The sequence below is a fragment of the Seriola lalandi genome, unplaced genomic scaffold (assembly GCF_002814215.2).
Source record: "Seriola lalandi dorsalis isolate HSWRI2012SDOR001 ecotype SW California unplaced genomic scaffold, Sedor1 jcf7180002054958, whole genome shotgun sequence".
Classification (NCBI taxonomy): Eukaryota; Metazoa; Chordata; class Actinopteri; order Carangiformes; family Carangidae; genus Seriola; species Seriola lalandi.
This window is the reverse complement of record NW_019525509.1, coordinates 52751-62581: the sequence shown is the minus strand read 5'-3', so window position 1 is coordinate 62581 and position 9831 is coordinate 52751. Positions and strand designations below refer to the sequence as shown.

Below are 9831 nucleotides of genomic sequence, written 5' to 3'. Positions count from 1 at the left end.
AAAAAAAAAAAAAAAAATGCTTTCATTCACTACTGCTGATTAAATGCATTTCAGTAGGGGACTGCATGTGCATACATAGGGCTGATTTCAGCCTGAACGCGCCGTCATACGTTGTGCATGTGTGTGTTTTTTTTTTTTCCTCTCTCGGTGCTGTTTTAAACGCCGCAGGGCCTGCAGAGCTCACACTCCCGGCCCTGGATGCGCAGGTTCGCCGGGGAGCAGCAGCCGGCTGACAGCGCCTTTCCAGCCGGAATATTTGCGTTTGGTTGCTGCAGCTCGGAGGCCAGGCGTGCTGAACTGACACCAGCAAGGCGTGGCATTCATCTAGCATTACACAGCTATGGGCGTGTTCCCCCGCAGCTGCCACACAACAGACTTATAAAATGTATAGTTTATTCAAATGCAGTTATTACACATGTCCCTATAAATAAGACTGCATCATTGTGTGCCCTTTTCGTTTTTAATTATATCTTCATTAATAACCAGAGTGGTCGGGGTTTGCCCCAAGTCTCATTTAAAGTCATTTAAAATTCAGCATCATCAGACATGCAGGCCTGCCATCTGTCTGTCTGCCTGCCTGCTGATCAACCTGTCTCACCATCTTGTCCTCCAGCTGTAGACTGACTTCCCTCCGACTTATTGCAGGTAGACCTGTCTCGCTGCCAGCTCCTAACGCTCTTAATGGTCTCAAAAGAATCCCAGCAGCATTGCATTGCATTGGCCTGAACACTGAAAATAAGGTTTTATTAGATCGCATCAGGAGTCGTTTTAAGATATGAATCTGAACAGGTTCATGTTCAAGTTAAGGCCAAGGCTCGTTGTGGTGGTAAGGTGTTTGTTTTGGCGGGTGCGATGTTTCCTGACAGGAATGATGGCAACATAGCTACATGTCTAAATAACCTCAACAGTTTTTGTTCCTGTTTACAGGTATGCATCCCTTTTCAAAGAAATGCATTTATAAAAATCTTACATTGAAATCACACCCTATTCTTCTGGGTATGACATCAGCGATGATGTATTAAAATTGTGTCCTACAAAGTGTGATTTAATGAGCCGACCGTAACCTTAAAAGTGGCCTGGCTACAGATCCCTACAGTATAGAATAGGTCAGCAAAGGATTTTAATCAGAAATTGCAGTATGAGTTGCACTTGTGCGAAACAAGAACTTCCCATCTGAAGATTGATTGGCTGGTGGGTTTCATTGCCAGATTGTGTTTTAAGACTGCACTTTGGCAAAAATTTGAGTCAGGGTTGTTGATTGTTTCTGTCTCAGTCTCATTCAAATGAATGAGGATGCTGATTTTGATGCAGTGATATCATCAGTCTGAGTGTAGCATACCGCTCTCCGGGCTTAACATTATTTATTACCAGTGCCAATACAATACAGAACTTTAGTTTTAACATCTAGTACTAAAATGGCACTCTCTGCAAAAACCTTTTTTTTTTTTTTTTTTGTACTTATGTATTGATATTGATGCATAAGGACATGAAATACTCACTTTGATGTCCACCATTCTGAGCTGTTTGGTGATTTCAAGTGTGATTCTGATCAATACTTGAGATTTTTCCAAACAATTTTCCTTAAAATATTTGATATACTACTTCATACTCTCAGTGGTGTTGGGATATCGTGTCCCAGTGCTGTAATCTGTAACCAGGCCCATCAGTGCTGAAGTGCAATCGTAAAGGACAGACTTGAGACGTCCCACCTCTGTACCACACTCGCGTGCAGCAAACTGGGGCAGAATTCAGTGGCCTATCTCCCAGTAGCATTGAGGGTTAACTGGAGTATAAAAATCCCTCCTGCCCTACTTCAACTGAAGGCTGCTCTGACCGTGTCCAACCAGCCAGTTCAGCTTGAGTTTTACATCTGAGGCCTGCAGCGTCCTGGTTTCCTGATATCCTTCACTGTTGGTTAGTGTTTCTGCACTGCACCTCCCAATGATCCATCTATTACCTATCAACCATTATGGTGATGTCTTTGGATTTTCTATTGATTTTTCTCTTGGTTTCGTAGGTGGTAGTCTTTCCTTTGGTAAAGGTGTGTTTCAGGAGCAGGTGTTTTCCCTGGGAAACAGGAACCTTAAGAGGGACTCATTTCCCCTACCCGTGATTCTACTGGAAGAACCGGGGTCTGAATTAAGTTCTGGGGAGATTGTTTAACCCCTGCAGCCGACAACAGGTTTTGCTTCTAGTTTGAGGCTGACATTATTCACGATGAAGCAGCCAATGGGTTTTATGACCAATGGAATGACAGCAAAGTTCGGTCTTTGTTGTCCATTTTTGCTGCGGATGACACATGAAAGGAGACTGTCGCGCTTTAACCCCCAGGAACGTTCCTGGAACTTTTGGTGCAAAAGCGCCTATTGATGCTGTTTGAGCAGCTGGTTATTGAATTAATCAGCACGTTCATGCTCCCCAGAGGTTGAGTTCCCTGCAGCACCACCCCTCAATATGTTAAGCCAAGATGTCAATTTTGCACTCCAGATATCTCGGTGATGATAGAACACTTAGATGAAACTGATGTGGATAATTAGTTTGGATAATGCTCAGCGAGTGGTGGAGGCTTCACTTGTCTTGCTCAGGGGCACTTAAGTGGATGCGAATCTCTGTTGTGGGAATTGCACATCTGCATTTCCATGCACTGGAGTTAGGAGACGATGTTGGCGTTGTGTGCTTCCTCTGGCAGCTCTGCAGCCGTTGTGTAAACATCAGATCGAATGCACTGCTTACATCTGTATCAGCTGCTCTGGTGCAGTTTGTCAGGAAATTCTCACCGGTGGCTACGAGAGGTCAAACCAGGTCACGCTCTGATGTTGTTGTTTTCTTCTCCCTTTCTGTCCGTCATAGTGTGTGTGTGTGTGTGTGTGTGTGTGTGTGTGTGTCTGTGTCTGTGTCTGTGTCTGTGTGTCTTTTTCTAACCAAGTGTATGGAAAAGTCATCCCTTCTTCTCTCAGGAAATTCCTCTTTGTCCCAGGGGTAAGACAGACAGAGAGGGTGTGAAGGAGCAACAGAGCAGATCTGCTGCAGAGGGACACTCCAGGCCATAGTCAATTTTATTTTGTTGCGAAAGTTAAACTATCCAATATCTTACCATGTTGTGAATATTTTGACATTTCCTCCCCTTGGTGCATTCAAGGAAGCACGGACATTTGATGTTTAACATTTGGCCCCATACAAAGCTATCATTTTAATCCAAGTAACAACCATCTCTAGGAAAAAAACCCAACTGAAATTCGTGTTTTCATGTATTTCAAATGTCCATTAACTTGATCTGGACTGAAAACATAACTTGGGTTAAATAGGACTAACCTATAACACAGTGTATAGTGTAATGCAGCACTACTGTGTAGTAGGCTATAGTGCAGTCTGTTTTGCTGTGTCAGTGCTAAACCTGCAGAAGAGACACTCGCATATTAAACCGCATCAGGACTGGAGCTATGAACTCTGTGTGTGTGTGTGTGTGTGTGTGTGTGTGTGTGTGTGTGTGTGTGTGTGTGTGTGTTCTTCATTCACAGCTTTGTCTGTTGGACTGCTGACCAGTTTGTCTGGTTGGCAGTGATGTAGAGCTGCTAATTTCACCGCAGCAGGGGTTGCAAGTACATGCTGGGCAAATAAAACATGAAGCTTCATGTCTACCTAGCTGAATTTAGGCTAGCTAGTATGGCTATTGTGAACCTGGAGATTCAGCCAGGCTAACTGGCTAACCCAAATGCAACATACTGTTTATTAGCTGCACCTAGCTATTCTAATGAGGACTAATTGAAGAGCCCTTCAACAAATCATGCATTCATGAAGGTTTCTAATTATTGTTTTTTAAGAAGACCATTTTAAAGAGGCATAGATTAAACTTTTCCGTCATTTAAGTCATTTTGTGCAGTTGAATTATACAGTGTTGTGCGTTATTACTGCACTGATATTTTGTCCACCCCATTTAGTCTATCCATTGGAGGTGGACTCCACTGCGGCTCAAACACCACTTCAGTGGTGCTAATAAGGTGGTAATCGTAATTCATTTATCCTGCCGACACAGGAATCGAACTTACTGCCAACTTTCCAGTTACAAGCCCCCACTTATGTAACTTTTCCCTGCTTCAAATACCAAAAAAACAGCTGACATAAATTATCACTGTAGAAGTGAAATTCTGGCACTTTATATGGCTTTGGGGCTTAAAGAGCAAAACTGTGAGTTCTGACTAGGACTGCAAGTAATGATATTGTTCATTATCGAATAATCTTACTCTTGAAAAATGCCCTTATTTACCACAGCCAAAGGGGAGGTATTCAAATGTCTTGTTTTCAACTGACAGTCCAAAAGCACAAAGATATTCACTGTACTGTCATATATTAGTGTTTCCCATATTGACTTATTTGTGGTGACCCGCCACAATATCAGCATTTACTGCCACATATTCATTTTCTATTTATTTACTATTTCAAATGGATGAAATCTTATTTCATTGTAGAGTTGTGTGCAGTGCATTCATTCGCTCAGCTCTTCCTACCCCTTCTCTCTCTTTCTCTCTCTCTCATTGACATTGGACCCATCTGTCATAGTCGGACTGGCCTTTGGGAGTACCAGGAGATCTCACCGAATCGGCTGGCTGTCAAAAAATCTTTAAAGTTTTTTCCCTGTCTGTTTCTTTCACGTACCTGTCAGTCAGGGTGCATATGAGTGCATGCCGCTCGAAGTTTTTAGGATTTTTGGTTCTCGAAAAAGCTCCATGTTTTTCAACATGTTACTTGACATAAAGAAAGGTTTATCTACACTATGAGGGTAGTGCAGCATCTGGACAATTTACAACAATTTGCACCAACTCCAGCAGTAACAAACAAGACCAATTGACACACTACAGGGAGTATTGCTCAGGATCAAAGGAAGTGCAGTGTCTAGTATGAAGGGTTTTTTTTAGATGATGCTCTCAAGTAAAATGCAAGCTGGATTAACGCAGGCCAAGCAATCAGCCCCTGTTGACAGGCTCATTTTGAATGGACAGTGCACTAGTTGGATTCAGGTGTGTAGAAGCTGCACAAAATCATGTTGTTAGAAGTAGAAAGATCAAGAAGGTGAAAGAAAGCAAGCCTTTGGTCACTGATTGATTATCATTGTGTAAAGACATTAAAGGACGTTTTAAGGTCACACAGTATTATTTCAAACACAACCTTCCGTGACCATTAGAAAGGGTGGTCCTCACGAGTAACCAAAAACACAGGTGGACCCCACTAGTGAGGAAAACGAGTGTGTGTGTGTGTGCGCGCGCTCTGATAACAATAAATGGTTTTTCTGCTGTTTGTTGTTGAAACAGGGAACTGGCAGCTGAATGCAATGACTCAGCGTGTGTGTGTGTGTGTGCGTGTGTGTGTGCGTGTGTGTGTGTGTGTGTGTGTGTGTGTGTGTGTGTGTGTGTGGGAGGGAAACACACACACACACACACACACACACATTTAGAGAGAAACATAATATAAATGGGGTATCCAGATGAGGTAACAGTACTCCAGTTTCCTGTGTCTCTCCTTTGTTAACTGCTCTGTAAAATAAACACCAAACATCGGAACAGTAAAATGGCCTGATAGAGTGTTCAGCAGACAGTATCTTAATATTTCAGTGTAATCTTTACTGAAATCTGACTTTACAAAAACAGTGGAGGAAGGGTTTTGTGTATTTCTGTGGTATGTGCATCATGAAAACCTCTCCAAACCCCTCAGGGTTCAGAGGTCAGGGATGCCATTTAGAAAGCTGGTGTTGGTGTGAGGGACATTCCTCTCATAGTCCGGTGACGTGGTCAAAGAATGAGGAAATGTGGGAAAAACAAACTACAAATGATGTTTTATTTGTTGGCGCAGTTGTCACTTTAACAAATGCAGTCAGCTGTTCGCACAAATAGCAAAAACAGCCTCAAGGCAAATTGATCTAAAGACAAAAAGGAGTTTAGATTCAGATATTCCAACAGTACTATATTCATTTCCTCGTTTTGAGAAATTTTAACTTGTTTTTCTGTTCTTTTTTTTTTAGGCAAACTTATCAAAGCTGTTGTAAAGGAACTTAACAAAAAATAATGCATTTGTAAAATTTTGATTTCAAGCAAAGGATCTGCTCAAAAAAGTATAAATACGATTAAAATTTGACAAAATGTCAAAAGCTGGCAGCTTTAATATTTGACAGTTTTTGATGCTTGATCCTCTGGACACAAAAGTATTAGATTCGATACCCAGACTGAGTTTGAACATTCAGCAGTAAGGATGTTTTTTATCCTGATATGTGTTGTTTCATTATCTCCGGATACAGAATACAATTTAGAAATGATATTTGACAGTTGAGTAGTTGTGCATTAAGAAAATATAGCTTCATCATGGCTTTACATTTATTTTTGATACTTTCCTTTAGTGTTGTTTGATTTCTGTGGAGAAGGAAATGCGAGTGTGGATCTGGTCTCTACAGGATTTTGTACAGACTCCCTTCATGAACAAAACCCTGAAGTTCAAATGCAGTTTTCAACCAGCAGCAGCACTGTCTGTCTCCGTCTCTGTCTCTCTTTAATTCCAGACAGATGTAGAGTCATTCTGGCTGCTGTTGCCGTGTTACTGCACAGCCCTCGTTCTTGGAAAATTTAATCTCATTTTTCTTTTTTCTTTTTCTTTTTTTTTTTAATTCTTTTATTTTTCTCTGTCGTGTTTTTCCTCTGAGTTGTATCACTCCAAGCCAAGCCACTTTCTCTCTCCCACTCTCTCTCTCTCTCTCTTTGTCATTCTGTGTCTATGTCCCTCGGCCCTTGTGGAGATCCAGGGGCAGGCTGTGCAGCTGGGGATCAGGACTGTCGTTTTTGAGTGTGCTGAATAGAGGCTGAATCTGTTTCATTTTCTTTTTTAAAGTTTCTACTTAGGAGTGGTGGAAGAAGCATTCAAATACTTTTAGGTAAGATTCAAATTCAAGCAAAATGTATTGTCCATCAGAAGGTGGTCTCACAAGTAAAAAAACATGCAGTGCATACATTCAAATTTTTACCAGGAAAAAAGTACAGAAGTATAATCAAAGACTAAAAACTAAAATTACTCATAAAGAAGGCAGAATTACTGCGTGCTGTTGTATTGCACACGTGCAATCAGAATTTCACTGTTGTAGCTGGTTTAGGTGGAGCTAATTTACATACTGTTGGAAGGTTTATGTCGGCAGTGCATGTCTAGTTTATGAGCTTTATCACTGATATATTGCTATCGGCAAATAAGTAACAAGAAATAGCAGAACAAAAGTGTCTAAGATATATTTATGGTAATTCAAAATTGACGCAATTATACTTTGTCCACCAGAGGACACCGACAGCTTTAATTTTTAACAGTGAAATGTCCCGTTCATTATATAAAATGGTCACATTTATTCAGGCTAATAACCACTTTTTAATTAAAAGAAAATAGCCTATACATATATCATTTCATTTTAGTGGAATCACAGTAAGTGGATTTGTTCATGGGGCCACAGTACTTTTTTTTTTTAAATTGTGCAAACTCAACTTAACTGAACTTTGAATGTGAATTTGCACGTGGTTAAGGTGCAGAAAACCCAACCACAACGTCCACAGTTCAATTCTTTAGGGACTTTTGTTTCATGTCATAACCCTTCGCTCTTCCCCTGTTTCCTGCCTCTCTCTAGACGTCTAACTGTTAGCTTAAAGAAAAATACCCAAAAAATTATCTTAAAGAAAAGAGCAAGAGTGTGAATTTGCACTGTTGGCCAATAGTGAACCCTTTTGATACAGCTAACCTTTGAGGGAATGCAGAGCTTTTATTTCACCTCCTCTGCTCGAGTATAAATTGCTCCACAGATTGAACATGCATTGCAGACGGTAATGAAACAGGAGTCGATGGTTCAAACACTTGAATAAAATGTTTGAACTTGATGTCTTGTTAGCATCTGCGCTAGCTACGTTGCTTCTAAGTGAGAATTAACGTAGAGAACTGTTGTGACTGACTAACACTAGCATGTTCCTGGCTGTTAGCAGTTAGCTTGCCAGCCACAGTTATTCTTACTGTTGGTGTATTGTCTGTTTTTCTAAAATATATTTGCATTTGTTTATTTCGTAGTTTGATTATATTAAAAAAGGGTACTGTAAGTTTTTTCCTTGATGTTAGCTCTTGATGCCAGAAGCTAACACCCTCCACCCCCCTTTTTAATCTTTCAATCTTTACTGATTGCAAACTCTATTGTCAAACATCATATCATCAAAAGAGACATAACATGAATACAAAAAATCTTTTCAGAAAGGCAGAGTGAAGAAGAGCCAAACAGATAATCCAGAAGTAGCATAATTACAGATGGAAAGAGTGTAGTTAGCTGTTTGTTAGCCTGTTAGCTGTAGCAGTACAAAGCAGTAAAACAAGGCACAGACGCAGTGCTAATTATACCCTGAGATCTGCCACACGGGCTTTATTGTGTGTGCCATTGATGTATAAAGGAGATGATGTTATTATAAAGTGTGTGTGAGAGCGTGAAACAAAGTGAGAGTGTGTTTGGGGTTTGTTGGTTAGTTCGTCGGTTGGTTTGAAGTAACTGTTGACACAGTAAGTTTGTGTGTGTGTGTGTGTGTGTGTGTGTGTGTGTGTGTGTGTGTGTGTGTGTGTGTGTGTGTCCTGGCTTGAAGAAAGTGTTGATACTGTGAGCCTGAGTGTTTTCCATTGCTCAGACTAAGAGAGAAAAGTACAGGCATTGAACCTGTGTGTGTACACGTGTGTGTGAGTGTGTGTGGGTGTGTGGTTGGATGTGTGTGTTAATGTTATGGTATGCCTGGAACAGCTACTGTTTTTTTTGTGCTGGCTCTCTCACATGTGAAAACACACATACACTCGCACGTGAACCGGGTCCAGACCAAACCACAGCTACCTCCCATATCCAGACAGCTCTCCAGTGGAGATGGAAAGTATGTGAGCCGTCTTTCTCTCTGTCTGTCTACCCTTTTGTCTCAGTGCGAATCAAAACAGTGCGGATGAAGACAGATGCCGTGCGGCTCTTTCTGTGAACTGGATCGGCCGCGACAATAGGTCACGGTTCAGACTTGCACCACTCATGGCAGCATCTGCACTGTGGCCCTCAGAGACAGACTTTTTATTTTGGGAAATTGACTGCACAATATCCGCACAAGAGTCGAGCTTGGTTGAGTTGTGACTGGGCACTCGCCAGCTCAAGTCCTCGGGACTGGTTTGGAAAAATGTGGGGATGGAAAGTGGATGAGGAATATGCTCGCCTACCTAAGCAATTACTGCGTAGGTGTCTATAAGCAGGGAACAGTCTGCCCCAAAACTCCTTAGCTGTGCTAAAAAAACAGATGTAATTTGCACTCGTTTAGCAGTTACATGTTTGTCTCTTCTTCCTGTGGTAAAGTGGCTGAGCACACAGGGCCCAGGCTGTGACGCCATGTCCACATATTTCCAGCAGCTCCAACAGAGTAGGACCCTGTTTACATAGTAGGCCTACTACTTCTACGACTGTTGAGCTGATGCATATTGGAAGTTGCACTCAAGCAGGTGACTTGTTCCACTTTCTTCTCATGTTTTATCAGCTCAGTGTGTGATGTCTGATAAACTATGAACTATTAACACCATCATATGCTGTAAGGCTCTTTGAGGAAAAGCCAAACAAGCCCCTGTTACAGCTCATCAAATGGAGTAAAATCAGCTACACATATGTCTTGGGATTCACATTTTTTTCAAGCGTATATTTCTTTCCTTTTCGGCAAATTGGCACAATTAAAAGCATGAGTTAGCTATTAGCACTTCCTGTTTGCAGTGCACCAATGGATGAACAGACAACTGGATTATATTGATCCTGAAGAAAACATGAAG

The 9831-nt window shown here is 41.4% G+C and overlaps 1 protein-coding gene across 1 annotated transcript in view; it reads left to right on the top strand.

Annotated features, from left to right (window-relative positions):
• raph1a (Ras association (RalGDS/AF-6) and pleckstrin homology domains 1a) overlaps nt 1-9831 on the top strand; it is a 57672-nt gene that overhangs the window by 477 nt on the left and 47364 nt on the right. The window lies entirely within an intron of this gene.